Source organism: Lycium ferocissimum, chromosome 4 (genome assembly GCF_029784015.1).
Source record: "Lycium ferocissimum isolate CSIRO_LF1 chromosome 4, AGI_CSIRO_Lferr_CH_V1, whole genome shotgun sequence".
In the NCBI taxonomy this organism is placed as follows: domain Eukaryota; kingdom Viridiplantae; phylum Streptophyta; class Magnoliopsida; order Solanales; family Solanaceae; genus Lycium; species Lycium ferocissimum.
The window spans coordinates 57,807,268-57,823,584 of record NC_081345.1 but is presented as its reverse complement, the minus strand read 5'-3'; the positions used below and the strand labels follow the sequence as shown (position 1 = coordinate 57,823,584).

At 33.8% G+C, this 16,317-nt stretch overlaps 1 long non-coding RNA gene and 1 other non-coding gene across 2 annotated transcripts; both read right to left on the bottom strand.

Moving 5' to 3' along the window:
- Positions 1-5,758: 5,758 nt before the first annotated feature.
- LOC132054890 (uncharacterized) lies at positions 5,759-6,773 on the bottom strand. Its single transcript, XR_009414394.1, has 2 exons — positions 6,177-6,773; positions 5,759-6,027 (listed from the first exon to the last, which is right to left on the bottom strand). It is a non-coding gene; the product is annotated as an uncharacterized LOC132054890 (long non-coding RNA).
- A 7,324-nt stretch (positions 6,774-14,097) lies between these two features.
- On the bottom strand, positions 14,098-14,169 carry TRNAG-UCC (transfer RNA glycine (anticodon UCC)). Its single transcript has one exon. It is a non-coding gene; the product is annotated as a tRNA-Gly (tRNA).
- Between the last annotated feature and the right edge of the window lie 2,148 nt (positions 14,170-16,317).

Here is a 16,317-nt window from a genome sequence, read left to right as displayed (position 1 = left end):
GGTTGGCAGGATATTACAGGAGTTTTGTAAAGGGCTTCTCTTCTCTCTCGGCACTACTAACGAAGCTGACTTAAAAGGTGTTTAAGTTCCAGTGGATAGACGCTTGTGAGTGGAGTTATCAGGAGTTGAAGAACAGACTGACTTCAGCCTAGTTCTAACACTTCCAGAGGGATCACAGGGTTATGCTATATATTATGACATTTCGGGCATTGGATTGGGTTGTGTGATGATGCAGCATAGTAAGGTTATTGTTTATGATTCAAGGCAACTGAGAAAGCACGAGAACAACTATCCGACCCATGACTTGGAGTTAGCTGCAGTGATTCATGCACTTAAGATTTGGAGATATTATTTATATGGTGTCCACGTTAATGTTTACATAGATCATAAAAGCCTTCAGTATATCTTTAAGCAGAAAGAGTTGAATTTATGTCAGAGGCGATGGTTGGAGCTATTGAAGGATTATGATGTTGATATTCTATACCATCCAGGGAAGGCGAATGTAATAGTCGATGCCCTTAGCCACAGATCCATGGGTAGTTTTTCTTACTTACGAGCAGAGAAAAAGGAGTTAACTCATGAACTTCATTAGTTAGCTAGCCTAGGAGTTTGATTATTGGACTCAAGCGATGCAGGAGTTACAGCTTAGAATACAACGACATCATCCTTAGTAGCTGAGGTTAAGGAACACCAATATGAGGATCCTACTTTGATTCAATACAGGGAGACAGCCCCACAGAAAAAGAAGTCACCCTTTGAGATTTACGGAGACAGAGTTGTGAGGTATCGAGGCAGATTGTGTGTTTCGCATGTTGTAGGATTACGTCAGCAGATTATGGCGAAAGCTCATTATTCCTGCTATTCTATTCATCCAGGGTCGATGAAGATGTACCATGACATCATAAAGGTTTACTGGTGGAATGGTATGAAAAAGGATATAGCCGAGTTCATGGCTCAATGCCCTAATTATCAGCAGGTAAAAGTTGAGCATCAGAAGCCTGGTGGATTGTTGCAGGATATAGAGATTCCAACGTTTTAATGGGAGGCGATTAATATGGATTTTATTATAGGCTTGCCTCGTTCTCAGCGCAAGTTTGATTCGATATGGGTGATTGCTGATAAACTTACAAAGTTAGCACATTGTCTACCTGTCAGGACTACTTATTCCACTGAGGATTACGTGAAGTTGTATATTAAGGAGATACTGCAACTTCATGGTGTTCCAGTATCTATTATTTCAGATAGAGGTACACAGTTTACAGCTAACTTCTGGAGATCCTTCCAAAAGGGATTGGGGACACAGGTGAACCTTAGTACAGCATTTCATCTCTAGACAGACGCGCAAGCTGAGCGTAATATTCAGACACTCGAGAATATGCTATGAGCATGTGTGATAGACTTCAGAGGTAGCTGGGATAATCACTTGCCTCTTATTGAGTTCGCACTTAATAATAGCTACCACTCCAGTATCCAGATGACCCCGTATTAGGCCCTATAAGGCAGAAGTGTAGATCTCCTATCGGATAGTTCAAAGTCAGAGAATCAAGGTTGATAGGGCCTGATTTGATCTAACAGGTGGTAGAGAAAGTTAAGCTCATTCAGGAGAGATTGTTAGCTGCTCAGAGTCGTCAGAAGACCTATGCAGATAATCGATGGCGAGACTTGGAGTTCCAAGTAGAACACTGGGTTTTTCTGAAAGTGTCTCTTATAAAAGGTGTCATGAGATTCGGTAAGAAGGACAAGCTTAGACCTAGGTACATTGGGCCTTACAAAATCATGCGTAGAGTATGCCAAGTAGCTTAAGAGTTAAATTTACCTTCTGACTTGGAGTCTGTACATCCGATCTTCCATGTATCCATGCTCTATAAATGCATCGGAGATCCTTCCAAGAGTCTGTACATCCGATCCTCCATGTATCCATGCTCCGTAAATGCATCAGAGATCCTTCCAAAGTTGTACCCATGGATGTTGTTCAGGTTACAGAGCAGTTATCATATGAGGAAGTCCCAATTGCTATTCTAAATTGTTAGGTTCGTAGGTTAAGAACCAAGGATGTAGCTTTCGTAAAAGTACTATAGAGAAATAAGAATGTAGAGGAGATGACTTGGGAAGCCGAGAAAGATATGAATTCTAGATATTGTTTTGGATACCAGAGCAGGAGCAGACCACGATACCATCATCTTCAGGTATGCACTATATTGTCAGTTACTTTTGTTGGTCGTGTGGGGCCATTATTGTTATTGATTGTTGTAGCCCTGTGTAGCGTTATACTGTATTGTTGGGTTGTGTGGCAGGTTGGTAGTGGTGTGATTAAAGGGGAGACTCTGCCAAAATTTCTATAGACCCCTGAGAATTTAACATTCGAGGACGAATGTTTCTAAGGGGGAAAGGATGTTACACCTCGTATTTTGTACGTTAAGTTTCTTCATGAGTTGGTTGTTATAGATTTGGAGAGCAGAATTATATTTGAGGTTTTATAAGATTAGACATATTTATCATGAGTATACGAGGATTTAAGTTCATGCTTAGTATGTGTTGGAAGGATTAGAGGTTAAAAGAATCGATAAGAATACGTTTCGACAAAAGTTGGGATTTACGGATTAGATTTTACGAACTGTATATAAAATACGGACAGTATATTTGGTTTGAACCCCATCGTATTTTGATAACAGTAGGGGTGAGCCACTTTTGGCAATTTGCGGTCCAATTATACGAAGCATATATTATTTACGGTCCGTATACGTGGACCATAAATTGAAGTCGGTGGAAACCCTTTTTAGTATATATTTCGTACTCTCCTCATTATATCTTATTTTCTTCATTCCCCCACCCCTAACATTCCTAGAAACCCTCTCCAACATATGTAATCAACCCCCAAGTGAAGTTAAGGAATTAAAGTGAGACCCAAAAGCCAAAAGTTTTCGAAGTGTTGTTGAAGCTTGTTTCTCCTTCTTGTAGTAGCTTTGGAGGATACTTCAAGGTGAAGTAATCTTGGAATTGCTGTGTTCTTGAGTCCTTGAGGTAAGAATTCATCTTATTTCCATGTTTATGAGTTTATTTGATGTTTATACTAGGTTTGGAGGGAAAGAAGTTAAAGGGAATGTTCAAATATGAACTTGAGTTTATGCTTAGTTGTAATCTGTTTTGAGCCATGTTATTAATGTGTTTTTGAGCTAATTTTTTGTTGTATGGATATTAGTTGTGTTGAAGTTTTTATACTTGGTATATTTGGATGAAGAAGGTGTATAAGTGTCGTATACGAAGCGTATATTGGGTTGTTTTATTGTACATACTTAAGTGTTGTTGATATGAGTTTAAAAGAGGATTATATGAGGGTTTTGTGTGGATTATTGGTTGTTGGATGTGTTGTGATGATTAAGAAATAGGGGAAATGCTGCACGTTTCATTCTAGAATCGAATTATCATTTGATATACATGATCTACTAGCGCCATCTGAGTTCGTATGTGCATTCTTTGTTTTAGGATTGGTGCACTAGCTGTGATAAGTTCGCTATTAGATTGTAGTGATGACTTGAGGTATGTTAAGGCTAACCTCTTCTTCCTCTTGGCATGATCATTATGAAACGAAACGTGTCCGAAGCTCTATATCATGATGAATCCTCTCTTAGTAGCTAACGATGTTTATGTTGGTTCATGTCTAGTAATATTGTTCTTAGCAAGCCCTACTCTAGATTTAGTATGCTTCATAGAGTCACATGTTGATGGAAATACTATCTCATAACGATGTTCAGAGGTGTAACGACCTTACGTCACTCCGACAGACTTAGGATGTATTATATCATACTTATGCATTATATACACCTATGACATTATGATGATGATTGCCCACAGAGGCTTGACAGGCGTTATATATATATATATATATATATAGGCGTTATATACGCACCACTGATTAGTGATTAGGATGATGATGCCCACAGAGGCTTGAATAGGCGTTATATATATGCATATATACGTATGAGCATGCGTTATATACGCATATATATGTATAAACAGTACTTATGCATATCATTGTCCCTCAGAGGCAATTCAAATATAAGATTGCATCCCTTTTATCCTATGTCACTTTTATGTCTCCTTTATGTTACTTTCATGCCTTACATACTCAGTACTTTGTCCGTATAGACACCCATTTTGTCCGGGATGCTTTGCGTTTCATGCCTGTGTGCGAGTTCGGGTAGACGGGGTGACGGTCCGTCGATGGGTTGTCATTCAGCTGATATTGGAGCACTCCACTTATCTCAGAGTTGTTGTCGTGTCTTGATACGGTATTTTTGTTGTACATATGGGTATGGCGGGACCCTGTCCCTACCTTATTATGTCATGTACTCTAGTAGAGGCTTGTAAATAGTTATGACACAGTTAGACATTGTATGGCCTTCTCGGCCCGTATTTTGTTGTATAGATGTATGTGGCAGCCTTGTCGGCTCGTACTATCATGTTCAGCATGTTTATGTATATATGTCATTTTGGGTCTTGTCCCTTCCTATTTTATTGCCCGTATGAGTTAGCAGGTTATCGCTTGATGACCTTCGTGGTCCACCTTTATTGTGGTTGTGTTATGAAAGGGTGTCTAGTGGTGCTCGACAAGTAAGGCTCGGGTGCCTGTCATGACCCTATGATTTAGGTCGTGACAAGGTGTGCTCAAAAGGGTTGATTAGGGTTAAACTTGCAAGGTCGGTAAACGAAAGCTTAAACAATACAAGGAAGGCTTATTATCCTTTCTTAAATCAAATATTACTTGGGATTTCCCTTGAAAGATAATCAGGAAAAGTTCAAAATCATACATGCATGCAATGAATTTTCCACCACACTCACTAAAAATGGCACATGAGTAGCTAGTCATGATGGATCAATTCCAACTCATGGAGACAAGATCACATAATGAAAAGCAATACCAATCAGTGAGAAAGGAGTCAAAATGATACGTGAGCCCGATTAGCTTCTTTAGGAAGATCATTTTTTCACGTATCAAAGTTCAACGCCAAAAATCCCTGAGAAATATCCAACTCATATGCAAGAGTTTAAGCCTGTTGGTAACAAACAAGCCACGTGATAGTTAAGGAGCATATCAAGCACCAAGATTTTTCTTCGTTATTAATCTACTAAATACCTACTAAAAACACCCCGTCAATTAAACGACGTTTTTGGAGAAAGAATCATCGCTTGAAGAAACCAAAAACCTAATTTCTATTTTATACTACCTAAAAACATTTTCCATCTATATCGATGAAAAATGCAAATCAAAGCCCAAGGAAATACAAAATTTCAAAAAGAAAACAAAAATAAAATCAAATGAAACAAAGTAAATAGCAAGAAAGCAGCCAATCCGCCGTTTCACACTTAGAACCCATTCCTCCACCTCACAATAAGAATTGTGCATTGCTCTCATTGAACAGAACAAATAAAAAGCAAGTGAATGTTAATAAAGAACTTCCCTGATTGAGTTGACTATGACAAAGTCCCTTTTACTAACTTCAGCCATAAACAATCATGAGGGTACTTGTATCCTACAAATAACAAAAGTTCACTTTTTAGTCTTGTTCCAAATTATTACAGGGTGAGCTTCAAAGTTCATTAAGGTAGCCAATAGTTGGTAATAGTATGATGATAGCCAATAGTTGGTAATAGTTAAAACGCCAAATACATACTCAGCCCCTTAAATTTGTCCTTTTTTTTCATTTTGACACTTAAACTAAGACTAGTATCTATTTAACCCTTATGTTATAGAAAACTATACCTATTGAACACAAATTTGATTATCCTACATTATATGTGGTGCGTGAATTTCAGTTTTCATGATGTGACAAAAAGACACCAATGAAAAACAAACATGTCAACCAAAAGAAAAATGCCAAAATTTGGAAAAGGAAAAGGAAAAAAGAAATGAAAAAAACCCACCTGTCATCATCCTCCCGGTTTACTTGTCTTCTACAATAGTTTTTTCTAAGAATGAAGGATATTGATCCCATCAAAACTACCCTCCTTAAAGTTCTTCCACAACTCCTCACTCAATCCCTTAGATTTTGATTTAGAAATTAGAAAAATAAAGAAAATCCAAAAAAGAATTTTCCATTTCTGCTACTATTCGAATCTGTAGTGGAAGAATTTGTTTGAGTTCTAAGTTTAATCGTTATTTTGAGCTGAAATTTAACGCCATTTATTGATTTGAAGAATTGTGTAGTGCAATATTCGAAGTTTACTTTTGGGGGTCTTTGAAGAGTAAAAATCGTGAATGAAAAATTGCTTTCTAGTTTGAATTTGTTACGGGAAGTGTTTTTAATTGCTTGATAAGTTGAATTCGAGCTAGAGGCAAATTTAGAAGCTTGGTGATTAAAACTTGAGACCTCCATTGGTGGTCCTTCAAATCCAAGGCTATGAGAAGCCATTAACAAATAATGACATTCATGGACAGTTGATAATTTCAACTAAATTCACACGCTATTTCCTTCTTTTGATAAGACAATAAGTAAAAGGAACTAATGGACTTGCAGAGATGTAGAATCACAATTTGTTGATCCTGGAGGCAAACCTTGGGAGATCAAATGGGTTAAGAACTGCTATAATATTTTACTGAAAATAAAAAATAAAGAAGAAAGGGGGATGTTGAAAACAGTGGTGGGGGAGGGAGGAGAAAGGTGGTGGTGGTGGACTGGTGCAACAGGTGTGGGGATGGAGTAAGAGGAAAACGAGAGAGAGAAAAACAAGCTCTCACGCTCCTAAATAGTGTGAGATACACGTATTGTGCCACCTCATTATATTGTGTTTAATAATATAATTTTATTAGAGTTTTGGTGTTTAATAGGTACTCCCTCGGTCTCAAAAAGATTGTGCTCCTTTTCTTTTTAGTCTGTCCCAAAAAAGTTGTTCTCTTTGTATATTTAGAAACAATTTAACTTTATGAGATGATTCTGTATGCACACAAATATCTAAATTGTTTTGACCATACATTTTAAAAGTCTTCCTTTATTTCTTAAACATTGTCTTAAAGTCAAAAGAGAACAATCTTTTTGGGACGAAGCGAGTACTAGTCTTAGTTTAAGTGCCAAAATGGAAATATTGAACAAGTTTAAGGGGCTATGTATTTGGCCTAGTTAAAATCATACATATGCAGAACCATGGTAAGTATACATTTTGAAGTCCAAAAATGTACAAGCAAGTTTATATTTCATATTGTAGACAGTGTTTTCCAACCACAATGCCAGTCACATAACCAAGAAGTTCTAAAAGACCCTAACAAGTAAGTGCCACCAACCAACTAACTACTATGCATGACTATCCTATGCTAAAATAACCATCCCAGTTAATTATTACCTATAAATTAACCTTAATGCTAAAAGATTTGCACACAAAACATTACTACTCTTAATCATGTATGATATATGGTCCTATAAGATTCACAGGCTTTGTACAACCTAGTATAGACCACTCGATAATGGATTTAGAATAAATCATCACATGAAACTTATAAAGTAAAGAAGTGAAAATTACATAAACAACTACCTTTTAATAGTTTCTAATAATTTATAGCTACTTTTCTATATTTACAAACCGTAGCTAGTTTTTGTTGAATTCGGTTGTATTTCGCGTTTTTAAAATACACGAAAATACAAAATCCGGCAGAGTTCGCGTTTTTGAAATACACAGAAATACAAAATTCAGCAGAGTAAAAATAGGCTGTATTTATGGAACAGATTATCTTCTTTCATTTTAAATGGTAAGTCAAATTAAATCAACCATGTATCACGCATAACAGCTGAAGTTCCATAACAGCTCACGCCTTTCTCTCTCTCTCTCTCTCTAAATTACTCCATTCCAAAACGAGTTGTGTTTTTCATTGTATTTAGATACTGATAATCCTTTTGTTTTCGCTGTATTTAACTGTATTTCAATGTATATTGGATACATTATTGAGTTGTATATAGATCATTCAAACAACACATGCAGTCAAATACATCTAATTTTTCCAAAAATACAATCAGCCAAATATATTAAACTTACATTTACACTTAAAAAAGGACGAAATACACTCAAATACACTCCAATTCTGAGATACAAGGAGATAGAAGAAGGAGAAGAAACCATGGATTCCAGTCAAATCTTCGGTGAAATACAAAAAAATACACTAAAAAATGACGAATACACATTTTCTCATTCAAAATACAAGCGAATACAAAAAAATACACTATATTTGATTATTCAAATACACAATTTCTACTTCAAAATATAGAAATACACGCGAATACAAAAAATACACTCTAAGTAAAGACTGAGGAATACTTACGAAACTAGTGGTGTTTAATGGTGGACAGGCGTTGGAATTTGAGGGCGTGTTGATGCACTGCACTTTCTTCGCCTTCACTACTATCCTTACAGTAGAAATCCCATGGCCGGTGAACCGCCACTGCCACCACTAGAGAATCCACCGCGGCGAATACCTCTCGGATCTTTAAGCTGGTCGGTAATCTAATTAACCAATAGTATTATGAGATACAAAAAAATAAAAACTAAAACCCTAGAAACTATATTGAAACGGAAATTTTAAAAGCAGAATAGAAAGCGAAAGAGAGAATACCTGGTGAGGAGAGGGAACGGAGTGAGAGAAAAAGAGGGTGAGAGGCGGCATGGAGGGGAAGGAGAGGAGAGAGAATTCTTTTAGGGTTTGAAGAAGATAAAAAATCTTAAATGTGTAGTGAGGGAGAATAGAGAGCGGTATATGTATTTTGAAAGTTACTGGACCAGTTATGGAATGTAATTTTGAAAAAATAAAGCTACAAGAATTAAGTAAAAAATAAAGTAGTTATTATTCATAAATAAGTCTTAGAGGTAGCTATGACAAGTAAGCCCATTAACCGGACCGGACTGGCAACCGGTTAGGAAACTGGCCGGTTTCCGATCAAAAAATCGAAACTGGCTAGCGGTTGCCGGTTAACCAGTTCCAAAATTGAAAATCGGAACCGGCCGGTTATAAACTAAAAAAAGCCCTTTTTTATTTTTTGTATAGTATATGTATATTATAGTATTTCTTAGTATATTTTAGGTATATTTATATATGTTATATAAGTTTATAACTAAAGTTTATATATTTACTAACTAACAAATTTAAGTTTATAACTAAAGTTTATATATTTACTAACTAACAACATATATGTGTGTGTGTATATATATATATATATGTATATATATTAAGTTATATGCTTAAGTTATAACTTTATATTTATAACTTAAGTATATTTATACTAGATATACCTAAAATGTACTAAGAATATACTTAAGTTATAAAATAGAAATTTATAAACTTAGAAAAAACTTAACTTATAAATAACTTAGTTATATATATATATATATATATATATATATATATATATATATATATATAAACTAACTAACAAATTTAAGTTTATAACTAAAGTTTATATATTTACTAACTAACAACATATATGTGTATATATATATATATATATATATTAAGTTATATGCTTAAGTTATAACTTTATATTTATAACTTAAGTATATTTATACTAGATATACCTAAAATGTACTAAGAATATACTTATAATATAAATATACTTAAGTTATAAAATAGAAATTTATAAACTTAGAAAAAACTTGACTTATAAATAACTTAAGTTATAATACATATATATATATATATATATATATATATACATATATGTATATGTATACATATATGTATATGTATACGTATATGTATATGTATACATATATGTATATGTATACGTATATATATATGTATACATATACATATATATATATATATATATATATATATATATATATATATATATATATATATATATATATATATATATATGTATACGTATATGTATATATATATATATATATATATATATATATATATATATATATATATATATATATATATATATGTATACGTATAGATGTATATGTATATGTATACACGTATATGTATATGTATACATATACACGTATATGTATATGTATACATATATATATATATATATAAGTTATAAGTATATATAGTATATAAAAAACTTAAGTTATATAAGTATATAGTATACATAGAACTTAAGTTATATAAGTATATATAGTATACTATATATACTTATATAGCTTAAGTTTTTTCTAAGTTTATAAATTAATTCTATTTTATAACTTAAGTATATTTATATTATAAGTATATTTTTAGTATATTTTAGTTATTTTCCAAATATATAACTTTCTATTTTTTAATTTAAGTAGATGTATATTATAAGTATATTCTTAGTATATTTTAGGTATATTCCTAACTTAATATAAGTAAAAATATGAACACAAGCAAATAAAAGAAAGCTCAATGAGCCGTATATTTTATTCATTCACGTACAACATTTATTTCCAAGTTGTAGTTTTTTTTAACTTGCAAGTAATACATGAGTTGCAAGAAAGTAGTAGAATAATAAAATAAAAAAGTGTCAATCATTTGGCTAATATCCGCCATATCATATTCGGTCATTGAGATATCTTCAAATTCTTCCATTTGGTCTATTCCACTTGCTATCAAATCTTCAATCTCTTCCTCTTCGCCTTCCACCGCTTCTGAGTTTTGGTTGCGTCGCTCCGATCTAATCCAATCGCGAATGCCAACTAGTACTTGCAAGCTAAATCCGGATAATGAGTGTCTATGATCTCCAATTTGTTGTCTTCCTTGGCTAAATGCACTTTCCGAAGCCACGGTTGATATTTGAACCGTAAGGATATCTCGAGCCATTCTTGAAAGTATTGGATGACTCGTCTTGTATTTCTTCCACCATGCTAAGACGTCCAAATCATCTAGTTGATATCCACATTTGGCTGCATCAAATAAAGGTGACATTCATCAAAGTTTTCATTATTAGTAGGAGTTGGTTGTGAATGTAAAACTTTTAAATTCGACAAACCCTTTAAGCCCTTTTTGCTACTTTGAGAAGTAGTAGGGCGTGGAGCAACGGGTGTAGCACTTTCTTCCAAAGTAGAATAATGACTAAAAAATTTTCTAAACTCGGAATCAATCGCGAGCTCGTCGTCATGTAAAGATTGTTCAACTTCCTCGTCAATTTCTAAATAGTTATAAATTTGACCAACCAATGCTCTAGTATAAGACATTTTAAAACAAGGAATTAAAAGAGAACCCAATATAAATAAAGTTGGGATGGGAAAAAAATACTTCTTAAATTTTGTTGTCATATTAAAAATAGCCGCTTGATAACCGGATTTATCTTTATACTCATATAAAACTCTAGTTATTTTCGCTAAGTAGGCTAAAATTTCGGTTACCGTAGGATAGAATTGTCTAGAAAAAGCAAGAGTTGCATTATAAATTTTTTATAAAAGTTCAATACATTCATTAACATCTTCCCAATCGGTAATATTTAACCAATCATCACTATCCGTATTAAAATGGTTGTGAACTTGTTATATGGGAATCCTATAATCATATGCTTGTTGTAATATAATGTAAGTGTAGTTCCACCTAGTGTTAACTTCTACTTGAATTTTCCTAGGTTTAAGGCCATTTTGCACATAAGAATTCTTAAAATATCTCATTTTTTGCTTATTAGCATTACAAAAAAGAAAAGCAACCGCATTTCTAACTTTTTGAATAGAATCTTCAAAATAGTCAAGACCATCTCTAACAATCAAGTTTAAAATGTGACAACTACATCTCACATGAAAAATATTTTTTAGTGCAGGGTTTAATTCCCTTTTTAAAAGACCAACCGCCTTTGTATTATTAGAAGCATTATCTAAGGCAATACAAAGTGTTTTTCTATAAATGTTAAATAAAATTCATAATAGTTGACATTGAATCCGCTAAAAAATTTCTGTCATGACGACCTTTCCCTTCATCATATAAAAAAGTTATAATTCTTTTTTGCATCACCCAATTATCATCAACCCAATGACATGTAATAGCAAAAAAATCTAACTTGTTAAGACTAAGACCCAAATAGGCGGTAAGAGAAATATTACAATTTAAAGAATTAAATACATGACGCAAATAAAATCTATATTTTTTATATAAATCTATAATATCCGCTCTACAAGTACTTTTAGGAATACCCTCAAACATTGGATTGTAACAACGTTGAATATAAGTAACAAACCCCAAACCCAAAGGAAAGGAAAATGGTAAAGCATCAAAAGTAACTATTTTAGCTATTTCTATACGCTCTTTTTTCTTGTCATAGCTAAAATTTCTACAAGTTCGTGGGTCTATTGTTTGTTGAATACCCCCCACATTTGAACCCGTTTTCTCTCCCCAAACATCCCTATGTTTAGATTTCATATGTCCCGTTAGTGAACCCGTTCCACCATCCTTACTAGTTTGTTGCCTAAAAACAAATTCTTATTTATATAAACTACATGTAGTTGCTTGTCTTTCCTTATTTTTAGTCATAAATTTTCAAATTCTAGTGGTTGGCTTCCGAGTTCTTGGCGGTTTATCTTGTCTATGTGATTGTGCAGGACCTGTATCTCCTATGGGATTTTCGGGGGCTTGTGTTTCATCATCATCAATTTCATTAAAAGTGCCGGTATAGTGTTGCATTATCTAATGATCTAAAAGTGGATTATTTTCACCAATATCAATACCCAAATTAGGTGTTTCGTTCACAAATGTGTCCTCATTAAGCCCACCCCTAACAATACCACTACCACCGCCACCACGTCTCACTCTCTTCAACATTATTAAATATAATTAATTTAAATCACATGCAAATAAATCACAAGAAAGTAAATGGCAACAAATTAAATTGCGTAAATTAAATAGCGGAAAATAAAGATAGAGTTGGAACGAAGGTACCAAATTGCTGGACTAATTTTCACCAAAGTGAAGGTGACTAGAATTGCAAATCCACCAAAGCTTTGGAGCTACTTCGGATTGTTGCAAAATCACCAATTCCACTAACAATTTTTTTTTTTTTATAATTGCAAAATTAATAATTGAAACTAAAATAAAACCTTATAATATTTAATTGAGAGAAATTTAAAGTGGCTAATTGTTGCGAAGTAGCTATAATTAAGAGAAATTGAGAGAAAGAGAAGAGTGAATTGGTGTGGATTAAAATTGGAATGGAGAGGGGTTTATATAGGGGTGGGGGATGGGTTAAAGTGTATAAAAAAAAAGTTTGGGAGGCCAAAAGGGACGTTTGGAGCTGTTGGCAACGGCCATTTTTTGCAAAATGGACTGTTGTCCAACGGTCCAGTCCACGCAGCAAATTAAAAAAAAAAAAAATTGACCGGTTAACCGGTCAACCGGTCCCAAAAATTGAAAACTGGACCGGTATAAAAACCCCAGTAAATCGTTAACCGGTCCATCGGTTCCGGTTTAACCGGTCCGATTAACTGTTTTAACCGGTCCAACTGGACCGGTTGACGGGCTTAATGACAAGTAAATTTTTCATTAAAGAATTCACCGAACATTAAATGAGCACAATTGAAAGACAACTACATTTACTTAGAAATAGGCAATTCATTCTTTACTTCCTCTATTAACAACACTGAAAGCACAAAAAGTTTAGTCAGCATAAAGTTGCAGTCAATACACTTTCTATATTGTCTCATTACACTATAGTATTGCTACAGTTTTAAACTTATGGAACGACCTATAATGCATCATAGAGCTTGGACAGTGACATTGGATGGACTGTGCAAGAACACATTGATTCTCCATAACTTAAAACTTCTCGTAAGTATCAAGTCTAACCCCCCTAGTTTACCCCGCCCCCCCCTCTATTGCCAATTATTTCCAAAACTTCTCTCCATACATACCTTAAACTTCTCTTAAGTATTAAAGGGAAACTTCCAAAATATACAACCCAACATAAAATATTACGCTACATTGCCATATTTTCAGTTTATACAATATTATACAACATTATACTGGGGGAAAACATTATACATAATGTATCAACCTTATATAAAAGTGTATAAAAGGTGTATATAAACAAATATGGACTAAACTGGGTAACAAACTCAAAATATGGGCTACGTGGCGTAAATATTTTCTCCCATTAGACATAGAGTCTAATTTTCCCTAAAAATAAAAGGAAATGCGTCTACCAGGAGTCAAACCCGGGTCTATTGCTTGGAAGGCAATTATCCTAACCGTTGGACTACAAACGCTTTGATGACACTCGTTTGTTAAGAGGCACATCAATATAACAAACGCAAAACAAAACGAGAGAAACAAGAAAATGTCTGTTGTATTACTATTCAGTTACGTTCCGTTGGAGATCCCAAGAAACTGAAGTTGGCTTTAGAAGAAATTTCAAAACTCAATTCATGTATGAACTTAGCTCCAGTCCCGTTCAAAAACACCAATTAAGAAATCCATAATATTTCACAGAGGGCACTCCCATAGGAAAACACCTGTGGTTGACAAAAAATTTCACTTAGACACCTCAATTGAACCTTGTACCATTTAGACACCTAAAGTAGAACTCGATTGTGTTGTTTAGACACTTTTTCGCTGACTAGACATATTGTGTGTGCTACACCAATTCTGAGGGCATAGGAGTTTTTTTTTTTTTTTTTTTGGTGAATAGTTCTTATACTATTCTCCTTCTTCTACCTCACTCTTCGTGCCACTTATTCCACCTTCTACCACCATCCACCCAAACACCACCACACTAAATTTGGAAAACCTTACAAGAATATGGAAGAACAAAACAGGAAAAACTGAAAGAAAGGGAGAGAAAAATCTGGCAAGGGAGAGAAAAATCTGGCCATCTTTGTCGGAAAATCACTGTTCAAACACTTTGAATATTGGTGTGAAAACCCAGATTTGGAATTCAATTTCGCTGGTAAAATTTTAATTGAAATGAACGATAGTTGTTTATTTCTGCTTAATTTCTTGATTAAAGCACCTTTTGTCACTTTGGATGAAGAATGTTCATATGAAAATTTGAAGACTCCATTAAAATTCATTTGAAGCTTCCCACAAAAAATTTCCGAAACTCTTGCTGTCAATTTTTTACAGAGCTTGACTTTGGAATTGAAATTGTTTGGCTTGAAATTGAAATTATAGTCTTCAGCTGGTTCGTTGTCGTTGGGCCTGAAATCGGTTTCGCCGCGGAGGCCGGCATGTTCCCTGACGATATTGATAGTTCGTGTTCCACTCCATATGTTAGTGCTCCGTCAAGTAGGGGTGTCAATGATTTTCGAAAAATCGACATAATCGACCGAACCGTATCGTATCGAACCGATTTTTAGGTTTCTTTTGATAAAACCGACGGTTTTTATATAGATTTATAACCGTACCGAAAAATTATGTTGGTTTTTAATTTTATATAAATAAACTGAAATAATACCTAACCATATCGAATAACTTTATATGTGTAAAATATATTTTATATATTACATTTTAATTTAATAAAATATTAAAATTTTCACCTTGGGTTCGTGATGATGAAAACGACTACAAGCTGACAACATAAGTAACACCTAAAGTTCCAACTCTGAAACCTATTATACTACTCCTATTGAAATTAAACTAGTTCTAGCATCTCGAGTAGTACCTTGCTTGTAAGCTACAAAGTATTCCAACGATCTTGGAAAGAAAGCTACAAAGTATTATATATCTTTCCTCTCGTATGATTTTAAATTTCTCTTATTGGATACTTAGTTTTAGTAAACTCAATTCTTGAGTCCCATATTGATTGATATTTTCCCCCTCGTGAGATCTAAATTATATTTTCGTCTTTCCTTAACATTGTTTTACACTACCGTAAAATAGTGGGTTCAATCTTTATTCTTGTCGTCTTTCATGTTTTCTTAATTCATCACCTTTTAAATAGTAAAAATGCTAGAGAGTTTTTGCCAATCTATAGAAGTATGCATGATATTGTGTCTTTAAATTTTACCACTGACTATAACATGATGTTTTTTTTTAAAAAAAAATACTGAAAATTAATCGAACCGTACCGATACCGAAGAAAAACCGAGATGGTGGGAAGGTTTCGAAAAATCGAATTTTGGTGAAATAACTGAAAAATTGATATGATATAAATTTTATAAAATAACTATCCGAACCGTATCATTGACACCCTTACCGTCAAGTCCGGTCCGTGGCCAACCACACACTGTCTTCTATTACAATGCTCGGGCGAGTCCGCACTTCGTTTTGTCAACTACTAGTGTGAAGAAGAATGTTGGCTTGATCTCGACGAAAGTGAGGATGATGAAGAGAAAGGTTTGGAAGAGATCTGATTTTATTTTGGATGAAAATAGTTTTTTCTTTTCTTTTTTCTTTTTAGTTATTGTTAGTTAAAT